The sequence below is a fragment of the Lepus europaeus genome, chromosome X (assembly GCF_033115175.1).
Source record: "Lepus europaeus isolate LE1 chromosome X, mLepTim1.pri, whole genome shotgun sequence".
Lineage (NCBI taxonomy): Eukaryota > Metazoa > Chordata > Mammalia > Lagomorpha > Leporidae > Lepus > Lepus europaeus.
Genome location: NC_084850.1, coordinates 74156347 through 74173471, shown reverse-complemented (window position 1 = coordinate 74173471; position 17125 = coordinate 74156347).

The following is a 17125-nucleotide window of genomic DNA, read 5'->3' as shown; positions in this document are numbered from 1 at the left end:
ATTGTTAAATCAAGGACAGGAGTCACTGTGCACTTACTTCCCATGTAGGACCTCTGTCCCTAATGAGTTGTACTATGAGAATTAACGGTAAAATTTGTTTTCAAACAGTACTTTATACTTTGTGTGCCTGTGTGGGTACAAACTGTTTAAATCTTTACTTAGTATAAAAGTTGGTCTTCTGTATATAAAGATTATTAAAAATAATGAATCTTAATGAAGAATGGGATGGGAGAGGGAGTAGGAGGTAGGACAGGAAGGTGGGTATGGGGGGAAGAACTGCTATATTTCTAAAGCTGTACCTATGAAATTTGTATTCATTAAATAAAAGGTTTCTAAAAAAAAGAGCCTGAGAAATATGAGAGGTATGCAAAAGCTCCTAGAAAATGTGTATTATGAAAAACTATGCATGAATTTCAGAAACTTTTGGCACCCACTAAAATAAGCTTTTTTTTCAGATTATTTGTTTTTATTGACACACAATAATTGTACATATTGACACACAATAATTGTACATATATTTATTACATAAATATGAAATATTTATGTAATATTTCAACACATGCATACAGTTTAATGATCACATTAGGATAATTAACACCCATTATTTCATTTATTCAAGATTTCTTTGTAGTGTGAAAATTCAAAAGTCTTTCTTCTAGCTGTTTAGAAATATATAATATGTTATTGTTAACTATTGTTACCCTACTGTGCAATAGAACACCAGAAGGATTATTTTTGCTTTTTCATTCAATAAAATTAAACCTTTTGAGATTTAATTTATATTTTTATTATTTCATTTTTAAGCATTTTTTTTCTTTTTTTTTTTGAGAAACTTAATTAACTTTGAAGAAGAACCCAGGAATGATACATCTTTTGTGAGCACTTAGCTGTAACTATAGCTTATGAGACATAAGAATATCCTCCACTTAATACACTAAAATGAAATAAATCTTTGAGAATAAGTTTTACCATTAACTCTCATAATCCAATTCTTTGAGGACAGAGGTCCTACATGGGAAGTTAGTGCACAGTGACTCCTGTTGTTAATTTAACAATTAACACTCTTATGTATGATGTCAGTGATTACCCAAGGCTCTTGACATGAGCTACCTAGGCTATGGAAGCCTTTTGAATCCACAAACTGCCCATATTTAGACAAGGCAATAAGCAAACTGAAAGTTCTCTCCTCCCTTCAGAGAAAAGTACATACTTCTTTGATGATCACTTCTTTCCATTGGGGTCTCACCCACAGAGGTCCTTCATGTAGGACACTTTTTGCCACAATATCTTGGCTTTCCATGCCTGAAATGTTCTCATGGGCTTTTCGGCCAGAACAGAATGCCTTAAGGGCTGAAAGCTTATCATTTAATTCCATTTTCAATGAACGTTTTGAAAGACACTTGTATTATATGCAGTAAAAATGGATGAACTACACCTATGCATATCAACACAGATAAATCTTGCAAACATAATATCAAGTGAAACATCCAGATACAAAAGGATGCATGCAATTTGATTCTTTTATTATAAATTGAGTAAACTAAACTAACTTAAACCATAGTACATGGGAATGCAAATATACAAAGAGAAGTGAGGAAAACAATATAAAAATCAGAAAAGGCCAAATTATATCTTGGAAATGGATAGCATTTACAGGTATTTATAATTTTTTTGTTAAACTCTTATGTAAAATGCTTTTGTATTTTTGTCTAAATATGCACTATTGTGCAGTTTATTTTTTCCCAACTTCATGAAGTCCGGAGCTAAGAACTGAATTCAAATGCTACTGAAAGAGTAATATAGAAATTGAGAATGACAATGGGATTTGGCAACGTGGAGAGAACACAATACCTGTCAGTTCAGTATGAATCTCTCCAACAAGAGTAGGTTTAATTTCAGATTGGAGACCACCTTTTACGTTTTTATAAGAATTTTGGTACCCACATTGTAGCAAAAGAAAACTATTCCAAATTTCAACCTCTGATTTTTATTGGCTGAATGATGCTACCTACATAAAGTATTTAACCATTCTTAGTTAATTTACTTGTAAAATGGAAGCATATTACTTGTGTAATTGTGGGGACTAAATAAACTAATGTAATAAAATTGATTAATGAATTCTAACATATACAGAATACTCAGCAAGTGTTTAGTGCCCTACAATCCAGTTCAGTAAATAGGTGATTAGTAACCATATGTTGATTTTTCACTTTGACTTGATGGAAAGTGAAAATGAAACACAAAATTGTTCCTGAAATTAAATGTCCACATGTGTTCTCTACAATGAGGTTAAGTGCAGCTTCAGAAGCAGTCATTTTCAACCAGATGCTTCAAAATCCTGCCACTTATGTTAACATCTGCAAGCTACAGGCATTTTTCAGCTACTTAGCCCAAGGTGTAAACTCATGAAGGTAGACAGAATGAGAACTAGAGGATTCTTGCACTCAGTCCAAACCTCTGCACTAAGAGATGGCCAGACTTCAGCAAAGATTTTAGTGGCATCCGGCAGTGTGCCCTTGGATAATCTCAGTCCCCTATTTAATAGATCTATTCTATAACATGGTGACTATGGTGAATGAAACTGTATTGTATACTGAAAGTTGTGGGGAGTAGACTTTAAATGCTCTAGCCACAAATACTTGATAAATACGTGAAGTAATACATGTATAAATTACTAAGTTAGACATTCTGCTTTGTAGATGTATTGCAGAACATCACACTGTATGTTATACACGTAAACAATTTTCATGTGTGGATTAAGTAAGCAAATGCTTGAGAAATTTCAAGGCTGCAGGAACATTTACTGTTTCTTCCAGCCAGCACCTGAGGATTGGCTCCCCTTTCTTAGTTATTTTGCAGAAAAGGTCTTAATCGAATCCTTTCTCTGCCACTGTGAAATGTATATGTATCTCCAACAACTCAAGTGTCTTTTCCAAACTGAAAGTAATTCCTTTGAAATAGAATCATCAAGAAGAATAGAGTCTATCTCTTCCTGTCTCTGTGGGAGGATAGAATCCTAACTTTGTTAATTGCTGGCTGGCAGACACAGCTGGCCTGTACACATTTACACTGACCAACTTCTTAAAGTTTTCACTGGAGTGGCTGCTCCTTCATTCTCCTTTAAATCACCCAGTCACCTCTGCACAAATCAAATGAAACTTGCCTCTTCTCCCATTGTCAGCACTTACGAAATAAAATCTGTTTTCAGTGCTTTAACTAATGTCTGGCTTTGTTTATCTTTGACAATATCCACCATGGAAATCTTCCAACTCTCTATCGTCTTAGGAGAAAGAGTTTTAATACCAGTGAACAAATATTTCATTCAGTAATAGCGCTTGTGAAAGAAAACCTTCTTTTATTTGGAGAATATCAGGCAAATACAGAGGAGTGGCATCCAGCAGCAGAAGGCAAATGAGGAAAGCCCAGAAGTAAAGTAGAAATCTCACAAGATTATTTTGGACAAGGCAAGATGGTGAAAGGTTGCTTTTGCCCTAAGCATGGGTAAAATGCAATTGGAATTCCAACCAGAAGTGTTCCTCCTAAAACTGAAATGTCATAGAAACTAAGCCCACAGTCTAGAGAACAATTCAACAGGAGCGCTCATATATGTGGAGGAATTTCAATTTTTGTATAGATTAAAAACTGAAAATACCGATTAAAAAGAGAAAGTTTGAAAATCTGGCTAAATGGAGTCTATGGACTTATGAACATAGGATTGATTAAACTTTAAACCTGTATATTTATCTTAAAATATCAAAACAAAAGGATGACCTCTGAACTTTAAGAGAGAGATCTTCCATCCACTGGTTCACCACCCCAAATGGTGGCAACAGCTGAGCTGTGCCCGGCCGAAATCAGGAGCCTAGAATTCTGTCTGGGACTCCCACAAGAGTAGCAGAGACACAAGTACTTGGGCCATCATCTGCTGTCTCCCAGGTGCATTAGCATGGAGGCAGTATCAGAAGTGGAGCAACTGGGACTTGAATCCGTGCTATTATGGGATGCTGGCATTGCAGGCCACAACTCAACCTGCTGTGTCACATGGCTAGCCCCAAGCTGCATTTTTTTTTTTATTTTTACCTTTAAAAATGAGAAGAGTTGAAACACTGAAAGTGTCTTTTTTTTTTTTATTACTTTCTAATATCATTTTGTTTTCTCTGTGTGTGAGTCACAGGACAGAATCACTTTCCTGCACTACACTTGTGAGTGGTTTCAATGTGATTCTTATTATCATTGCTAATAATAAGACCACTTCTAGATTCCATCAGAACTTATTGAATCAGAATTCTCCTGTGTTTCAGAGTCAATAATATTGCTTTGAAATCTTCCAGACTCCTTTGTTGACACTTATCCTTGACACAGGGTATTTTATCTTGATATTGTCATTTAGCTCACTGCATATATTTGCATTTCATGACTATGTTTCTGTGTTGTATGGATTTAAAATTACAGGATAAATGGTACTTCTTCAGGCTCTGTAAAACAAATGATGAAATACAGAGACCCTTTCAACGATACTTAGACTTTTTTCTGAGTAATATCTGGCTTGTATTTTGCAAGAATGAATTTTGTCTGCAAAAGCTGTGTTCTCTTGAAGAGATATTAGTATAACAGATAGTTCATTATTCAAATAGTTCTATTTAATACAGCGGGTGGCATTGTTTCTGAAAATAAAACAAGTGCAAAAATAGTACAGAGCATCAGAGGCACAGATTTATTTCTTATAATTGATCTGAGGAAATAAATTAAAATTAAATTTACTTGATATACTGTACATCTGTCAATTCTGCCTTCTGTTCAGAGAATGAAATAAATGCTGCTATTAATTGTTAAAATTAATTGGATGGGTTTTGCTAAAAATTAGCATCACAACACTTTTAGGCCTGAAAAAAAGCCACTTTAATAGTAGCAGTGCAGGTCCTGTAAAATCCTATTCAAACTTAATTTGGGTCTGATAATCCATTCTTGTGTACAAATTAAGATTTAAAAAAATCCTACTACTCCACATGTGATATAAGTAGTTTATTTTTGCTGTGTACTAAGAGTTCTGTTGCTGACTTATGGCATAATGTGCATTGGGTCAGAAAGTTTGCTCTTCACTTATAGGTTTATCTGTAAAATTCATTGCTGGTTAGACTGCATAACTGAATTATAATTCACTTACAATGCCATTTGAAATTAAAACTGATAGTTGGTTGAGCTAATGTATTCTAATATCTGTGTATAACTGTGCATGCGTATATATACACATACATATATGTAAGTGTATTATGTTTGTATATGTGTAACATAATTGTGTGTTCGTGTGTGTGTGTGTGGGTGTGGGTGTGAGAGAGAGACAGAGACAGAGAGACAGAGCGAGAGAAAGACTCTCTGGGCTCTAGAAAAATAAGGAGTATCAGACTATGTTTGACAAATATCCAGATGACTATTAAATCAAGAAGGGTGGGGTAAAAAAGAAAGGGTGATCTCAGTAGTAGGCAAAAGAGAGAGATCTAGGACAGTGGGAAAGAAAGCAGCAGGAGGGGCACAGAATTAAAATTGTCCTAAATAAGACTCTGGCCCTTTGGAGTATTGAGGCTGCAGTGGACCTCCGAACTCAGATTATTCATTTACTTGGGCATAACTACAAAACTAGACTCGAAATCTAGGTTCTAACCCAGTGTACAGTTGTGAGTAAATAAGAAAAGGCAAAGGGAACATTTGTTCATTTCTATGGCAGGTTTTGAGTTAAGTACCACAGATTATCTCCTTCTATCCTCTAAGCATTCCTGTGAAGCAAACATTATCACCTTCATTCTTACAGAAAAAAACTTCAAAGGAGATTAATAGTATGTCCAGGGCTGGAGCCATGGCTCACATGGTTAATCCTCCGCCTGTGGCGCCAGCATCTCATATGGGCACCGGGTTCTAGTCCTGGTTGCCCCTCTTCCAGTCCAGCTCTCTGCTGTGGCCCGAGAAGGCAGTGGAGGATGGCCCAAGTGTTTGGGTCCTGCACCCACATAGGAGACCAGGAGGAAGCACCTGGCTCCTGGCTTCAGATCAGCGCAGTGCTGGTCGTGGTGGCCATTAGGGGAGTGAACCAACGGAAGGAAGACCTTTCTCTCTCTCTCTCTCACTGTCTGTAACTCTACCTGTCAAATAAATGAATAAATAAAATAGTATGTCCAAAGTTACATAATAAGTAGCAGAAAAATGTTCAATTCTTGGGATCACTATATATTAATTAGGGACTAAGTTGAAATGCTATAACAAACACCAAAGTAATCACAGTTTAAAGCGAGATAGTAGTATACAGAACTATCTAAATATTAATGATAGAGAGCTAATATGGCTGCTCTACTTTATCAAGGGTCCTACTACTTTGATGCTCTCCCATCCTTAAATGCCATTTCTGTCTCATGCTTTAAGATCTCTGTTGTAGGTCTACCCTCTATGTTCGGATTCTAGTAATTAGGAAGTAAAAGGAAGTAACAATTTCTTTCCTTTTAAGGATCCTAACGTCCGGCGCCGTGGCTCAACAGGCTAATCCTCCGCCAAGTGGCGCCGGCACACCGGGTTCTAGTCCCGGTTGGGGTGCTGGATTCTGTCCCGGTTGCCCCTCCTCCAGGCCAGCTCTCTGCTATGGCCTGGGAAGGCAGTGGAGGATGGCCCAAGTGCTTGGGCCCTGCACCCCATGGGAGACCAGGAGAAGCACCTGGCTCCTGCCATCGGATCAGCGCGGTGTGCCGGCCGCGGCGGCCATTGAAGGGTGAACCAACGGCAAAGGAAGACCTTTCTCTCTGTCTCTCTCTCTCTCACTGTCCACTCTGCCTGTCAAAAAAAATAATAATAATAAGGACCCTACTGAAAGCTGCACACATCACTTCCATTTACCTCGCTGCTTCTGCGGCATTGGAGGCACATAGATATATTTTTATTTGGTGGCCTTGAGTCCAGTTAAAATTTTGGGATTCATTAACAAAATAAATAAAAGGGGAATGGGTACTGGGGGTTAGCTAGATTTAAAGCCTGTGATAATTTTTAAAAGAAAAATAGCCTCTGTAATATTGGGAATGAGCCAATTTCCTTCTGTCAGTCATCATTATGGTCTTTTTCCTTCAGTTCATATTGTAACTGAAGGAGTTAATCCCAGACCTAGGTTCAGTTTTTTCTTCTTGATTTCTTTCAAACTTGCTGGATATTTCTAAAAGAAGCTTGATGTGCGGAGTAAAGCTCCCTGAAATCTTTTGGCTACAATTTTAGAAGTCTGTGTTTCAGTTGTCAAGGCTACTCCTCTCAAATCCAATTTCTTGGAGGGAGTGGAGGCAGGTAGAAGAATCTGTTGACTTACTGATTCCAGAATACTGTAAATTTAACTACTGATGAAGTTTGCAGGTAGCAAGTACCCACATTTTATCGTGTGTTTGCCATTTAGATGCTGATTTCCCAAGAATGTGCTTCACTATTTTGGAAAGAGAGGTGCCAGGAAATAGCTATAGGTCAGTTTCTGCCATACTCATTTGCATTTATTGTCCCTAAGCAGCCTTTTAAAAGCATTTTTTCTTTATTTTCCATTCACACACACAAACCAAATTTTAATACTGCAGATTTATTGTCCTGCAGCCATCAGGAGGACCACAAATCAATAGATTTTTTTCAGCTCCCAAGATCTGATGTTCATCCCTTTGGGGTCAAAATTGCCTCCTTTGAGAATGCATGTGGTGAAGCAAACTGAAGGTCTTATGCTATTCAGCTTTAAGTACTTTGCATTGCTCCTGAAGTTCTTTAAAAATGATGGCTCTTACTGTATTGGCTCTATTGGAAGGATCATGCTGACTCATAAAACCTTAGTTTGACTCTGTTAACTGGGCATACTAATGCACAGATACCCTAGGTTATGGCAGACTTTGCTCTTCATGTATCCCTTCCATTTGGCAGTCATGTCGTGCAAGTACTTTTTCAAGGAACATTAATTAGTTTGGAATACTTGGGAGGCTTAGACACCAGTTCTGAACTATGCAGGGAGAGGAAATACCACTCTGAAGTTAAAGAGAGAACTATGGAATTACAAGACAAATTGCCTTCTCAGTGGCAAACACTGATTCATTCCCACTAGACAGTAAAAAGGCTAGTTGCATCTGCTCTTAGGTCATAGGAGAAATTATGGCCTATGCTTCAAGAGTACACTAGACAGTTTCCTCACTTTGGAGACAAGACATCTAAGTTTCAAAGCCTTTACTGAATTTCTCTGGAAAGGAAGCTGTTGTTTCTTCATATTTCCCTTTATCCTATATAGCTATACACAACATCTTTCTCAGGCAAGGTCTATAACTATACCAAACTTATTATAATATTCATGAAGATACAATGGTATAACTTTAGAAGCCTGGGAAACTATAGGGCAATACAAGTCTCCTATGCACGTTCAGAAAAGGTAGAGATAGACTTTATTGCACTGGAAAATACAGATGGGGGCCAACATTGTGGCGTAGATGGTTAAACCACCACCAAGTACCTTGACATCCCATGTGGACTCTGGTTAGAGTCCTGGCTGCTCCACTTATGATCCAGCTTTATGCTAATGTGCTTGAGAAGGCAGCAGGTGATGGCCCAAGTGCTTGGGACCCTGCCACTCATTTGGGACACTTATGGCTTCTGGCTCCTGCCTGGCCCAATCCTGCCTGTTTTGGCTATTTGGGGAGTGAACCAGAGGAGGCAAGATCTCTCTCTCTCTGCCTCTCTCTCTCTTTCTCTCCCTCCCTCTCCATCTCTGTAACTACCTTTCAAATAAATAATTAAATCTTTTATTTATTTTATTAAGTTTTTAGTATTTTATTTTGTGAGAGAAATGAACAGGAGAGTGAGGGCTTTATTTTGGGGAGAAAGAGAAGTCTAGAGGCTAAGTTGGGTACACACCAAGCAGAGAGCAGGCCGGGAATGAGCAATAAATAAATATTTTTTAAAAAGGAAAAACACTATCTATCTATCTATTTATCTATCTATATCTATCTCTATTTAAAATACAATCTATCTCTATATATAAATGTAGATATATATATCTATATATATGTAGATATATATACATTTCCAATTTTGAAAGATTGGCAGGATCAGTGATCCTCAAATGTTCTGCATGCAATAGTCTCTAAAAGAATTTTGTAATTCTCTTTCACATATTTTTGTAAGTTGATGAATAAAGTTATGGTCATTGTTCTAAAAAGTTGAAAAAGTTGTAATTAGTAGCATATTATAAATATTAAATTTTAAACTAAAATGCTATGCTAATATTTTAAATATATCAAATGGAATTCAAGGGCCACACTGGTATGATACACACCATTATCCATTGAAAATATATGTGGACAAATTCATTTTTAACAGATGGATATTTTACATTTTTCATCCTTTTCATTGAACTTGTATTTCCATTTCATTTCTCCCACAACATTTTGTCCTAATATATTTTATGCCTCAAAGTGTTTTATAGATGACACCATCATAATCTCTAAGACTAAAATATGTGTATGTATTGAAATTTTCTAAAAAAATTAACTTTAAAAATAACCCTCTAAGAATTAAAATATTTCACTTTGGATTAAATTATCATTACCATTAGCAATAGTAAATAGTTTAGCAGACCAGTATACATATAATACATGTTTCAATATATAATGTTAAATGTTAAAGTAAACTTTTATTAGAAATGCACTTGTTAATGAGTTGGATGGATTACTTTCAATTAGTTCATGAGTCTGTGAATGAATATTACTTGTTGCTAGAATAAGACTAAGTTAGACAATTTCTCTTCTTAATCCACTTTTTATAGATGGAAGCACTAAGAAAACGTGTTGATATAAATAAATGAAAGTTTTGTTATAACAATGTCATTCTTTCCTTTGATCACCTTTTGACCTATATGTCAAAAATCTTGTTATCAAAGTTGTTTTTCAATTACATATGAGATGAGAATTTCTTCTTTTGAAAGCCAACTACTGGAAACAACCTGACCCCAAAAAACTTGTTAACTTATCATTAGTATCATGATTTCTATGGTTTTTGCTTCTTTTTAATTTGATCTTGAGAGCTCTCACTTGAGAGTGGCCATAAACCAAGATAGCCACTCTGAAGAGAACCTAGACTATGACAAAATTAGGTTTAGGTATAGGAGTCAGGTGAGACAGAATGAGGAAGTGAAACCAAAATGCATGAAATAGAAGCAATGTATTATTTACAGGTGTGAGAGAGGTTAGAAATGCTAATGGGGTGGAAGCAGATGCTTATGGGAAATCTAGAGGGTGGCAGAGAGCTCAACCAGTGGGTAAGGTGTAAATGGGGGGAATTAGGAGGGGGAGAGAGAGAGGAAAGAGAGAGAGAGAGAGAGAGAGAGAGAGAGAGAGAGAGAAACTATAAAACTATGCCTTTATTAAGGCCCATGAGCACTATCCCTTAGGCTTTCTTATAGGGTTGTGCATTAGTTAGTTTACAGAAGACATGCAAAGAGGAGAAGTCATTTACATGACTTGAGTGTTGACTATTAGGTTTTATTGTAGTCATCAGCTGTGACATGTGTTGGGTTTTTGGTTCAGTGAGATGAATAATAAGGGGGTTATATCACAACCAACCATACATGAGGAAAAGTTTTAACTAGGCCAATGCTGAAGAGATACAACTGAGTTTGAAAGAATTTATTCCTAGAAATGGATACAAGGACAGCAACTATATTAAACAAACTTATGATGAATAGAATCATACATTTTCAAAACAGACAGCAATATTTAAATTGTCTCTTGTTTGACTTCAGAGAGGTTTCAATACCAAGGGGGCAGTAAACCAGAACAGGATATGAGAATGGTAAGAGATGAGATTGGTTTCTCTCTGTTGTAAAATAAAAGAGGAACACTCCTAGAATAGAAGTTAGGGAACAAGACATTTTTCCTTAAACACAGGTATATTCTCAGGGAAATCAATATCAGGAAAGTGTATTTTAAAGGTGTGATTCTGGAAACCAATATGTACTATCTCTGCATGCATACTGCTCAGAGATCCTTCATGTACTCTCCGATGTAGATCATGGGACATGACTAGGTTAAGGTTTGGTGTTCTCACAGGAATATCCTCTTGTTATTAGTGGTTCACAAAGTCTTGTTTGAGTCTAGAAACAAACTTCCAAGGAGAAGGAGGGACCTGGCCATAGAGTAGTATTTCTCTTTAAATATCAAGAAATAGATTTGCCTAATTCCATTAAGGAATTACCAGGAGAGTTGAAATTATGTACCACATGCGAATATTCGCGTTCCAATAAGCATGTAATTATATTAAGGTGGTGGTAACGGGAAGATCATCTTGATTCCATTAAGAATCATAGGTTTTCATAAATTTTTTGGGAAAATTGCTTTCCCTGTACTGCTGAAGTTTCTTTTTGGTAAACAGTATCTTTCTAAAAGAAAAAAAGCATGAAGAAGAAATTGAGGTGTGTATCCATTTCCTCAGATGACCAGCATTGTACTCATGAATATTGTGTATCCTGCAATGAACAGTGTGGAGGATGCTCATTTTTCTATCTGAAGTAAAATAGTTTCAAGAAAAAAAAAGAAATTAAGTACCACAGAGGCACAGGAAATCAAAGCAAAAATAGACAAATAGGGTTACATCAAGATAAGAAACCTCTGCACTGCAAAACACATAACAAAGTGAAGAGCAACCAACAGATGGGAGAAAATATTTGCAAACTATGAAACTGATAAAGGATTAATATCTAGAATATATAAAGAGCTCAAGAAACTCAACAACAACAAAGCAAACAATCTACTTAAGAAATTGGCAAATGACTTGAACAGGCATTTTTCAAAAGAAGAAATCCAAATGGCCAACAGACACATGAAAAAATGTTCAGGATCACTAGCCATCAGGGAAATGCAAATCAAAACCACAATGAGGTTTCATTTCACCCCAGTTCAAATGGCTATCATACATAAATTAAAAAAAAAAAACAATTAATGCTGACAAGGATGTGGGTAAAAAGGTTCCCTAATCATTTGTTGGTGGGGATGCAAACTAGTACAGCCATTGTGAGAGACAGTATGAAGAAATCTGAAAATAGATCTACCATATGACCCAGCCATCCCACTCTAGAGAATGTATGCAAGGGAAATGAAGTCAGCGAATGAGAGTGATCTGTACCCCCAATGTTTATTGCAGCTCCATTGACAATAGCTAAGTTATGGAATCAGCCCAGATGCCCATCAATATGTGACTAGATAAAGAAAATGTGGTGTATATATACTATGGAATATTACTCAGCTATAAAAAGATTGAAATGCTATCTTTTGCAACACAATGGATGCAACTGGAAACCATTATACTTAGTAAAATAAGCCAGTCCCAAAAAGACAAATACCATACATTTTCCCTTATATGTGGCAATTAATAGAGTACAAAAAAAAAGAAATGTATATTAACGAAATTGACATTTTGAGAATCCACATGGGATGCTGGCACTGCAGATAGAGGCTTAACCTACTATGCTGCAGCGCCGGCTCCAATATTGATGATGATGATGATGCAAACTGGTGCAACTGCTATGGAAAACAGTATGGCAGTTCATCAAAAAGTTAAAACAGACATAGCATCTGATCCAGGAATTCTCCTTCAGAATGTATACCTGAGAGACTTGAAAGTTGAGATTTGAATGCCCTGTTTATAGGAGCATTATTCAAAATAGCCAAAAAGTGAAAGCAACTCAAGCACCCATTGAGGGACAGATGGACACGTTAAATGTGGTATACACATACAATAGAATTCTATCTAGCTTTTTAAAAAAGAAATTGTTTTTGGAAAATCTTTTATTATTTTTACATTATGTGAAAGGCAGAGACAGACAGTTGGAGAGAGATGTTCTATCTGCTGGTTCACTCTCCAAATGCCTGGAATAGCCAGGATGGGCCAAAAACTGAACTCAGTCCAGGTCTTCCACATGGTGGCAGGGGCCCAAGTACTTGAGCCATCATCTGCTGCCTCCCAGCATGTGCATTAGCAGGTAGATGTAATGGCAGCCTGAGTGGCACTCAATTCCAGGCACCCTGGTATGGGATGCAGGCATTCCAAAGCAGCAACTTAACAGCTGTGCCAAATGCCCACATTAAGAAGTTCTGACACATAATATACATAGGAACCTTGAAGACAGAATGCTCAGTGAAATGAGCCAGTCACCAAAGGGCAAATGCCATGTAATTCCACTTGTATGAAGTATACAAAGCAGTCAAGTTCATAGAGATAGAAAGTTGAATGGTGGACTTGGAGGGATGGGGAGTGGAAATCTCAAGTTATTTTTTTTTAAGATTTTATTTATTTATTTGACAGGTAGAGTTACAGACAGTGAAGGAGAGAGACAGAAAGGTCTTCCCTCCGCTGGGTCACTCCCCAAATGGCCGCAACTGCCGGAGCCGCGCCAATCCAGTCAGGAGCCAGGAGTTTCTTTTGGGTCCCCCACATGGGTGCAGGGGCCCAAGGACTTGGGCTATCTTATACTGCTTTCCCAGGCCACAGCAGAGAGCTGGATTGGAAGAGGAGCAGCCAGGACTATAACTGGTGCCCATATAGGATGCCAGCACGGCAGGCGGAGGATTAACCTACTGCACCACAGCGCCAGCCCTTCAAGTTATTTTTTATTAGGTAAAGAATTTCAGATTGGGAAGATAAAAGAAGTTCTTGAGGCTGGAGTTGTGGTGCAGCAGGATAAGCTGCCACTTGAGACACCAGCATCCTATATTACAGCACCAGTTTGAGTCCTGGCTGCTCCTCTTCCTGTCTGGCTCCTTTCTAATGCACCTAGGAAGGCAGCAGGATATGGCCAAAGTACTTAGGCCCCAGTCATCCACATGGGATACCCACATGGCGTTCCTGGCTCCTGGATTCTGCCTGGTCCAGCCCCAGCTATTGTGGACATTTAGGGGGTGAATCAGTAGATGGCAGTTCTCTTTTTCTGTCAGTCCATCTCTCTCAGTTGCTCTGCCTTTCAAGCAAATAAAATAAATCTTTAAAAAAAGAAAAAAGAACGAAGTTCTGGAGCTATTTATGGTGGCAATGATTGCACAGCAATGTAAATGCATATAATGCCACTGAACTGTACACCAAAAAATTATTAAAAGGAGAAATTTATATTATGAATATTTTTCCATTAAAAAATCCTAGAGTCAGGCATGTGGTATAGCGAGTTCAGTGACCGCTTTGGATACCTGCATCCTACATTGGAATGTCTGGTTGAAGTCCTGCCTCCACTTCTAATCAGGCTTGCTGTTAATGCACATCCTGGGAGGCAGCAGGTGATGTTTCAAGTACTTGAGCATCTACCACTCACATGGGAGATGCAAGGGGAGTTCCTGCCTCTTGGCTTCATCCTGCCCCAGTCTGGGATGTTGTGGGCATTTGTATGGTGATCCAGCAGATCCAAGATATTCTCTCTCTCTCTCTCCTCTTTTAATCTGCCTTTAAAATAAATAAAAGCAAATAAAGAAACTTAAAAAAGAAATTTTAAAGACTGTGTTTGGGTAATACTCCTTTTAGTAAAAGATGGTTGTTTAAATAAGCGATGAAACCATTCACTACAACTATATAAGGTGTTTTGAGTCCAAATATTGATCCTTAATAGGTGCATTCTCTTATTAATGCCAAAAGAATGTACACTTTACTTAAAGAGAAAAGTGGATGAGCTAAATGTCAGGTAATACCAATCCTAACAGAAAAGAAATGTGATTGACAACAGAATCCCCATCTGCTGTGTCAATCTGCCAAGCTTGACACACATATCAACAGCTATTTACAGGATGAAGAATCCTAGTGATTGAGTGAAAGCACGATATATTATGTTGGCCCATTTCCTTGCAACAAAGTTAAGAGATCTGGCAGAATATAATGACACTGAAAGCAAAAGGTTGAGTACCATATGTGTGTGGAGCAAAATCACACTGTCACATTTCTAATTTGCACACTTTTAGAGGAAAAATGCAAAACACATTCTGTATGAAACAACACTGAGAATGAAAGTGTGGGGCTTCATAATGTAATTTGGTAACCAGTTAAAGGAGGTTTCAATGATTGCTTTTAGCAAAATGTATATGCATATAAAACTCAACCAATCTGAAACCAATCTATACCTCCAAGACTTCTGCTGGTCTCTAATAATAAGCATGTGACGAATGCTTCCAAAAAAACTCCTCCATATTTAATAACCTGATATTTACATAATATGGCTTTTAAAAACATTATAATTATAGTTGTTATGGATGCAAGTCTTTACTAAAAATTCAAGACTCTGTTAATAAGAGAGTAACCATGACTTAAGTAAGTGCATTAATTAAAACTGAATTCAGCCTGCTTTTCCTGTTTTACATTTCTTGGGTATTGTTTTTCCCTGATTGTCTTCTTTGTTCTCCAGTCTGTGCATATTCCCTGTATCTTTAATGTTCTTCATTTTATACTTTCCCTTTGCTTTCACTGCTTTTCTTCCTTTGGTGTAGGTTTGTAAGAAGAGCCTAAAGTACCTCAAATAGATTGAGTAAACTCAAGATCCTGACATTGCCAAGATTCTGACATACCTAGGACCCTTGGATACCATGATCTTTTAGCCAAGGAAGCATTTCTAAAAACTCCAAAACCCTGAAAAGTTTAGCAGCTGCTTCCAGTTTAATACCTTGTGTATTTTCCAACTGAAGAGTCATAAAAATAGAAAAGGTAGTAAGCTTTAGATTTATGTTTTCAATTCTAACTATGTAATGACCATTGATCATTGTAACTAGTTACCACTAATATTATAACCACCAACTTCTTGTCTTTTATTAATCATGTGACAATGGACACAGATGTTAGCAGTAGGTCATTTTTCTAACAAATAGGTCATGCATTTTGGTATGCTCAGGTTTTTTTATTTAATTTCCCAGACTAAAATATCATTGAGACTGCTATGCAGAGATATTAGAAAAGCTTGTCAATTTTAGGAGAATAAACCAAGTACTAATAAGGGTAGTACTCTTTGACTTTAATAATATATAAACTAGATCTTTAATGTCCATACTTACTAAATAATTAGCCTTTGAAAATGAACCCAACTTAATTACTGGTGCACTTGGTGATATGGTGATAACAAATGAGAAAGTAGTTGTTCAAATGCAGAAATAAACCTGAAGAAAATTTTACATATTCTTAGGAGATTTGAACTTTATATTTTGTTTTTCTATGAGGATACACTTTCATTTTATAATGTGTCAGATTGTGACATATGTGAAAAGTTTTTATTATAAAAATAAGAATGCATCTCATATCAGATAGTCATTAAGCCTAAGTGTATTACACAATGTTAAGCGTGATAGAGTTTTATATCTCAGATGATAATATGGTCTTAGATTTGCATACCGTCTTTCTTGCAAAAATCACAAAACATTTTTGCAACAGACAGCTAGATGAGATAGAGAAGTATAGCAGTTAACTTCATTTTACAGATGGGAAAATATGAAGTTCAGAAAGGTTAAATGACTTTGTTCAAAGTTGTAAAACAAAGTATTAGGACCTAGCATGTAAATTCTAGTGGGATTTATTTTTCTTTTTCATGGTAAAACACACATTAAAAATTTACCATTTTAAGAGTATAACTCAGGGCCAGCGCAGCGGCTCAATAGGCTAATCCTCCGCCTGCGGCACTGGTACCCCGGGTTCTAGTCCGGGTCAGGGTGCCAGATTCTGTCCCGGTTGCCCCTCTTCCAGGCCAGCTCTCTGCTGTGGCCTGGGAGTGCAGTGGAGGATGGCCCAGGTCCTTGGGCCCTGCACTCTCTCACTGTCCACTCTACCTGTCAAAAAAAAAAAAAAGTACAACTCAGTACTAATGATATTGATTTTGCGCTTATCTCACTAGATTAAAATGTGAATGTTTTCTCACTTTACACTATCATGAAATGTATATATACTCTTTCTATAGTTCATATCAGGGCTCTGATGTTGGTTTGTTTTATGTTTTAAAATACTACATCTTAAGTCAATGTCTTGTATATGGTTTCCAGCTAAATAAGATTGTCATTTGTCCATTTGTTTTATGGTTATTTTTTATTTTTTATTTATTTTTATTTTATTTTTTTTGACAGGCAGAGTTAGTGAG